General features: G+C 42.1%; 2 long non-coding RNA genes across 2 annotated transcripts; both read right to left on the reverse strand.

Annotated features, from left to right (window-relative positions):
* Positions 1-2,889: 2,889 nt before the first annotated feature.
* LOC115682576 (uncharacterized) lies at positions 2,890-7,659 on the reverse strand. The gene is made up of 4 exons (XR_008816307.1): positions 7,233-7,659; positions 6,227-6,296; positions 3,882-4,033; positions 2,890-3,393 (listed from the first exon to the last, which is right to left on the reverse strand). It is a non-coding gene; the product is annotated as an uncharacterized LOC115682576 (long non-coding RNA).
* On the reverse strand, positions 5,578-6,215 carry LOC130137859 (uncharacterized). Its single transcript, XR_008816308.1, has 2 exons — positions 6,070-6,215; positions 5,578-5,986 (listed from the first exon to the last, which is right to left on the reverse strand). It is a non-coding gene; the product is annotated as an uncharacterized LOC130137859 (long non-coding RNA).
* Positions 7,660-7,866: the final 207 nt, after the last annotated feature.

Consider the following 7,866-nt stretch of genomic DNA (forward strand, 5'->3'; position numbering starts at 1 on the left):
AAACATTTAAAGCATGCACAATAGTTTATAAACAAATAACACTTCAAGAGTTCAAAAAAATAAACATTTATTCCCAAACCCCAAACCTACAAAACAAGGGGTCAACAATTACTCATCACCTTATAACTCCCAACTGCAACAACATTCACATTAGGAACATAATTGAACAAGATAAACGGCCTAAGTCCACTAAGAATTCTATTCAAATTCCCCAGCTGAGTCGCCAAACTGTCGCGACCTCCCCGAACCGGCGCTCGCCGCCTAAGTGGTTTGGCTAATGGATTACTAAGTTAAACCTAGCTCGAGCTCTCCCAAGCCCATACCAATTCGCGACTTAAGTTTAAGTTATTAACATGCAAATCAATTTCATTTAGGAGTTGTCACTAATCAGTTTTTGGTAGGTCGATTAGACACCCAAGTAAAACACGGGAGAAATGCTTCACTTTTACGAACCAGAGATTCAATGGGTAGTGGGACTTGATTACACTAATTGACCAATTAGTGCCCTTTCAGTACCTAACCTTGTTCAATTACCGCCTAATGTGATCACACTAATCGAAAGTCTCAAAATTCGATTCCTAACCAAACTAGGGTAAGCAATAATCAACACAAGAACCTAACATGCCTAATCAACTACATGCGATGTTAAATTAAACGCGCAATTCAAAGTGTGTGAATCAAGTAACGTGCAATCAAACATGACACCAATCACACAATAGGGCAAGAAAAACCAATTCCAAAGTCCAAATAATATTTTTTGATTTTTCGAAATTTTTTTAAAATTTTTAAATTTTTAAAAAAAAACATTTTTAATATTAAAATAATATAAAAACGGACCCGGGTCGGATCTCCATATTCGACCCGGATCAAGACTGACCCGGGCGCACCGGCCCGTGTCCACAACCGAACCGGGCTCATTTATTGAGCCCGATTTGGCAAATTTTTTTTTAAAAGGGAAAGGGCCCAACCCGAAATTCTTTTTAAAAAAAGAAAAAAACAAAAGCCCATAGCCCAACAAGAAAATAGAACCCTAAAGCCCTAAATACACTGGCCCACAACCCATTCTAGCCCATTTAAACGAAACCTTAGAGCCAAACCCTACCCGATTACAACCCATTCGACCGACCCGGTTCGCGGCCGCCGACCCGAATGCCAAAACCCTAGCGCTCGCGACTCGAGTGCCCAACCGAGCATTAGCTACCGACCCGATTCGCTTGGAAACCCAGCTTCCGTGCCTCCTACCACCGCCTGACGCCGTGCCTCCCGCCGTCGCCCGATGCCACGCCTCCTGCTGCCGCGCTTGCACCGACCGGCCCGTGTATCGACTCTTTCGAGCCCCGACCTCCGCGGTCGGGGTTTCTGGTCTGGCAGCCGAGCCCGTGCTCGGCCGCCGTTCAACATGCCCTGACCTCCATGGTCAGGGCCTGTGGTCCTGTGGCCAAGCAGGCTCAGCCGTTGCTCGACCCATGTCCGCCCGGCCTACATGGTCGGGTTTCGTCTCTCTGCAGTCGAGCCCATGCCCAGTCGCTGTTCGTCTCGTCATTACCGACCAAGTGTGAAAAATAAACCTTTTGGGACATTACAACAAACAGGTGGGGTGTGCCGCGAAAACGGAAGATTCTCTATTCGACCGGGGCTCAAAACGAACCAGGATTCTCAACACAAGCCACAAGAGCAAGCGGGAGCAAACATGAGGCATCACTGGCCGGAACTCGCGCGAGCCGGACAGTTGTGAGCTCCGACCAGTGAGCCCGAGAAACAGGGGAAGGAGGGGCGGCCGTTGCGGCGCTCCCTATCCGGCTTGGCGGCGGCGAACGGGGAGCGAATGTGATAGATCGGACTTCGTCCAGTCGCCCCGCACGCCTCTGAGCCAAAATCCTCGGAAAATCGACCCCGAATCAAATCGAACAAAAACTCGACGAAAACTCGAGGCCGGGACCTACCACGAGAAATAGAACGGGTCGGAGCTTCACCGGCCACAGCTGAGACGTGGCGGTCACCGACGGAAGGCTGCCTAATCACCGAATCTCACTCTCTCGAGAACTCTCGGTCTCATTCTCTCCCTCCGATCTCTCTCTCCTTTCTCCCCCGATTTAAGGCTGGCCAGCAGGCAGGCCAGCATGACCCCTGCCACCGCCAGCCTACCGCGGCCGGTCCTGATCCCAACCCGAGGATCACGCCGGTATGCCCCGCGCCTCTGGCCTCCGCTCCCCCTTTTTCGTTTTGGCTTCTGTTGGCTTCTGTTCCCTCTCCCCCGTACGCTCAGAAACGCTGAGCAAGCTGGGGGGAGAGAAGGTGAACAGTACGCGGGCCGGGGCCCGGGGAGAGAAGGCCGGCCCGCGCGAAAAAAAAATAAAACAAAGGATGGGCCGCGCGAAGATAAAAAGAGAAGAAAAAGAATGGGCCAACTAACCTGGCCCGGAAACCCTTTTTTTTTATATGTTCTAATAGACTCTATTAATGTAAATGCACCTAATCTCTATATGCCATGCAATTTTAATGAAAATATTTTGGTTTAGGAGTTAAAAATTAAACCCTAATTTTCTATGCGATAAAACCCTAAATGATTAGACCAAATTTAGGTGTCAATAACCGCAGAAAGTAATCTCCAAGAATTCATACTAATGGTTGGTCTTTAGTTTCCAAGCTTGTCTCATCCAAACGCATTTCCTGCGAAGAGAATGTAAGTGACAACAATGTGAAGGGCTTGTATGTTGACCTCTCTCCTGTTCTAAAGTCTGTTGAAGACATGAACACTCGAGTACTAAAGCGACTGGAGGCATCCGAGTCAACAATTCAAGAACCCTCGGTGCAGTTTGCATCTAAACATTTGATTGGTCATTTTGCAGTAGGAACAGAAATTAAAAGAAATCACCACACTGAATCCTGAACATATCCAAATCATCACTTTCATGAATCCATACATAAAGAACATTTGACGAATATTTAGTTACATTAGAGGGTGCCAATAGTAGTTCAGTGGGTATAATACCCGAGACGTAATTTCCAAAATAAATAACTGCTTACACCCAAAAGCATATTGTTGTATTGATCAACAGCAATTCAACATCAAAATATGGCATTGTTGATTCTAGAAGGAGCAGTGAACTGTACAAGTCCCAAAAATAGTTTGCCAATCGATCCTACCCTATGTAGAAGTGCATGCTCATAGCAAAAAGACCCAGAAGCTGCACTAACTGAAGTTAGTTAACTACCTACACTTTCAGGAGAACTAGTCTCATCATTTCAAAGTCAAAAGCCATCCTTCATCTTGCTCATTCTGCTGCGTTCCCTCCTCCAACTTTCTTTGATTTTGTGGACCATTTCTCTCTCAACTTGTCGATGGCAACCTCCTTCTCACGGCGGTTCGTCGTACAAAATTCCCTCAAGTGGCTGCAACATATTGCAAACATTTCTTGTCATTACTTCTACTTACAATGTTGAAGTTCAAATCATGCTCCAAAATGTCAAATTTCATCTTTGACAGGTCAAACATGTTCACTAGCAAAACCAGAGTGAAAAAAAAGCAATCCAAACAATGAAGGCATCATAGTGTAGAAACCAGGGCGGAAAAAATGGGCGATTCAGGACTAGGTAGGCAACTTGAATTGCCTTATGGCAGAGGTTAAAATGACATTCAAGTTGTAACAACGTTCCTCTACATATTCTACTTGATTTACTTCAAATAATGAACTGAGAAGAATTTGAGATATGTCTACGCAGTGCATATGTGGCTTACCTTGAGAAAGATCAACACTAATAACTACAAATTTTGTCAAATGTCAATCCTGCAAAAAAATGAGAGTATTAGAATTACTTCATGCAAAAATGAGCTAAAATAATTAATGGAATCATTTTGTCACGTTAAACAAGCATCATACCTTGTGCAAGGTGCCTCCTGTGAATGAAGACGCTTTTCTCTTTCTCTTTTCCGCAGCGCCCTTGATCCGAGTATTTGGTACACCTTTTGGCCTTATCCGAAGTGGATCAAGTACTTGAATTCCACGATTTTTTGCATATTCAGCTTCATCACCTTCCACCAAGAAATCAACATGATCTTTACCCCTTAAAGATTACATTTTTTTTGTGATTTGGGAGCGAAGACGCAACAAGGTTGTAGTTGCAAGCTCCCATGTAACATCATGATTGGCACTGTCATTCATAACACTGAAAGCTAACCGCATCAACCTCTTCAAACGCAATGTCTTTGATTTAACCGCATGACGAGAGCTTTGTGCAACATCATCACAATAAGTCCCTTGTTTTGCGACTTTTGTCCACCTCTTCAAAATGTATTGCGATGGAATGCTTGTAACATTTACAACACGGGTCAAGATGCATAAAGTATGCCTACACAACTATCCTCGCATTTCAAATAACTTGTAGCTATATGTAATGATAAAATCACTTGGACAAAAATGGACAATATGCTTCCATTCACTACTTCCGGTTCCCATGATATAAGTGTGCAACGGCCCATCAGTTTCTGATCTAAGAACATGTACAGACAAAACATGCATGAACTCGGCTTGGAAATTCCTATAAATGACATGAATATATATGCTTACAGCATGTTGCAAAATTGCATTGTCAACCATAATTCGTGGCTTTCCTCGAGCACACTCCAAATCATCAACAACTTCAGCATTGCGCATTTTTTCAGCCTGCTTTTCATAATGTTTGACAAATCCAATCAAGGTCATGGTCTGACATGCCATATCTTGAAAGACACTATTTGTGCTTTCGCTTCTTTGTGTAGATCTAATTCCTTCATAAAAGAAATCAAGGCCAAATGCAGGACACCATTTATGAAGCAGTTGATACAAACTATCCAACCACTTGCCGTCACCCAGGCTCCACTCCTGACACATTGCTTTTCAAGTGTTCTCCATTTCCAATTCAAATTCACAATGATATAGAAGCTTTTGCCAATATTTGTCACGAAAACCCGGCTTTCTAAGAAGATGTGCAGTATGATGCGTAGCATTTTTCGCAATATGCCATACACATAAGCGATGATCAAAATTCGGAAAAACAGTTTTAATAGCATTTGGCATGGCATGATCTTGATTGGTGAAAATAGTCTTAGGTGTTTTATTACCCATCACCTCAAAAAAGGATCAAAATGCCCAAACAAAAGAACCAATAATTTCATCTGACAAAAAAGCACAACAAAATAGAACATTTTTCCAATGATGATTCAAGCCAACAAATGGTGCACATATCATATTGTACTTATTTGTACTGTAAGTGGTATCAAATATCAACACATCTCTAAAATTTTCATAGTCCAACTTGGATATACCATCGGACCAAAAGAAATTGGTCGGTCTTTGTTCCTCATCCAATTGAAATGTATAAGAAAAATTGCTTTCATTTGATTGTAAGCAATTAAAATGGTTAATAAGACTTTGACAATCCCCCGCACTAATCAAGTTCCTTCTTTTAGATTGCAAGAAATTTTGACAATCGCGTAATGTAAAGCCAACATTTTCCGGTCCCCCCGCTTCACCACTAAGGTAGGTATATACTTTCGTAGCCCTTATACCAGCCCCTAACGTGGAAGTCAATATACCTTTACTAGTATCCGTGATGCGTCGATATGATCGTGTAAGATGTTTTTGTTTGTCTTCAATGAAGGGATGATTATGGACATCCTCAAACTTAGAAACTACCCAAACTCTATCTTCAATTATGAATTTACTATAAGCTTGACATCCAGTTCTCTTCATTGTCCTATAAACATCTCTTTGCTCATGAGGTGGGATCGGTGGAGAATGTCCTTCACAATTAGAAACAAATTTGCATCATCGCAGTATTCCTTTGCTATTATTTGCTTTTTGTCCTTTTCGCACTCCAAATCCTTTGCAAATTGCATATGCATTGTATATATTATAAGCTTCGTCCTCATTAGCAAACACCATGCCAATTCTAAATTCAAATTCTTGATCAACATTATGCACGATGATATTATCTTATGGAGCCTCTACAATTTTAAAAAATATCTAATTATTTAGAGAAGAAAGATAAAATGGAAACAAATTTCATTCTAAAAAGATGAAGTCATACCCATTTATCCCGAGAACAAGTCGATTTAGCTACGGGGGACTAGAATATGCTTCCACTTCTTCAAATCAACATTTACCATGAAACAGACGTTTACAACTTAAAAGAAGATAGGAGAAAATGTCTGATATTGTAGACCAAAAAGGAAATAGCAGCATACCATGGCATAGAAATCACCTTGTCAACCGTTGTAGTGTACTCTTAGTACACTGTGACTACCACCGAGAGTGCTATGTATAAATGCCAAAAAAAAAGTGTTAATGACATAAAGTGACAAAAAGGAGTAATAATATAATAGGACGAGAATAGTTGCTTGGTTGTGTTGTGTTCAGGATTCGGTGTGGTGATTTCTTTTAATTTCTGTTCCTACTATAAATTGACCAAGCAAACGTACTATCTAAAACCAGCCATTAGAGATAAGGGCAGTGCAAAGTCATAATCATGCCTCCCCTCCTTATGCAGCATATGTATACCACCTAAAGCAGCACATGGAACACAACAAGACACAATATGGCTATGGCAAGTTTACCACCAGTGGACAAGCCGTCATTTTATACAAAATAGAAGATAGGCGAAGAAGGTACATCACACAAGCCTTTGTTATGAAACAAAATGCTCATGAAAATGCTTTACGCTAAACTGATTCTCAGCATGTCAAGGCTTTCTTCATTCTTAAAAAAAAAAAAAAATACAAGACAGAAGAGACTCTCGGTGACTAAGAAATTACACTCAATGACCATTAATCGGTTTATAACATGCAAACTACTTCGATTAATCTTCGGATTCGACAGTAGAAAGTATTATTTTGCAAATAAATCTCATGAACAATTTGTCGAATAGGTCGTTTGCACTTTCGACTCATGTCCAAACTATGAACAACAATCAAGCACGGCTTCGCCTCTTCAATGTTTCCGGACACAAAACAAAAAAGAACGGGGTTGGTTTTGTACCCTCTCGAGACCTAATGGCTAACGACAACGGGCAAAGGTGAGCGAAGTTCAACCACGTTTAGGAAAAAGGCCTTTTTTTTTCCCAAGCGATTTTCTCTCTCCCTTAACGATGCACAAAATCAAGGGCAACTAAGGGCAACAAATTTCAAGCACTAGTCAACAGCAGCGGCAGTGGTAAGGTTGCACTAGTCAAGAGCGGCAGAAATGTAAGCTTACCGATGGTGTTGCTTAACTAATCACCTAATCACCTCATAACGGAGGCAGAGGAGTGGGAGGAAGAGGAGAGACGGAAGCAGAACAAGCGGGCAACTAAGAAGATGTTACTGCCAGTGAATGCGGAGATGGTGACGAGGACGGTGATGACATCGATAGGGAGTTTGACTTCGCCTCTCGTTTGGGTCGTCCGGCTAGAATCACGACTCACATCTGTCTCTCTCTCCAACGACCTTTTCTTTAGAGGGAAGCTCATGCCATCAACCCTCCGACCCCGACTCCACTCCACCAAGCCTCCATCAATTTCCAGCAACACATTCAGAGATGGTCGTCCAGAGATGATCATCAGATTTTGCGAGACAGAGAGAGGGAGGTGTGAGGCGTGAAATTTTGAAATAAAAAAAGAGAGAAGATGGGGGAGAAGACATAGAAAAGAGAAAGAGAGCGCGCATGTAATTAATAAGGAGAGAGAGGAGACGCTGGCAAGCCTGAAAACTTTTAATTTTTTGTTTTTTAATTTTCACGTCACTTGACACGTGTCATTTTTTTAATGGAGCATATTTGCCATGTAGGACAATGACTTGGTAGTATGATACTAGTGAATATTTTCACCTTCTCTGGCCTTTTTGGTGTCCCT

The sequence above is a fragment of the Syzygium oleosum genome, unplaced genomic scaffold, assembly GCF_021117445.2.
Source record: "Syzygium oleosum isolate NSW1041296 unplaced genomic scaffold, Sole_v2.1 Sole_v2.01, whole genome shotgun sequence".
NCBI lineage: Eukaryota > Viridiplantae > Streptophyta > Magnoliopsida > Myrtales > Myrtaceae > Syzygium > Syzygium oleosum.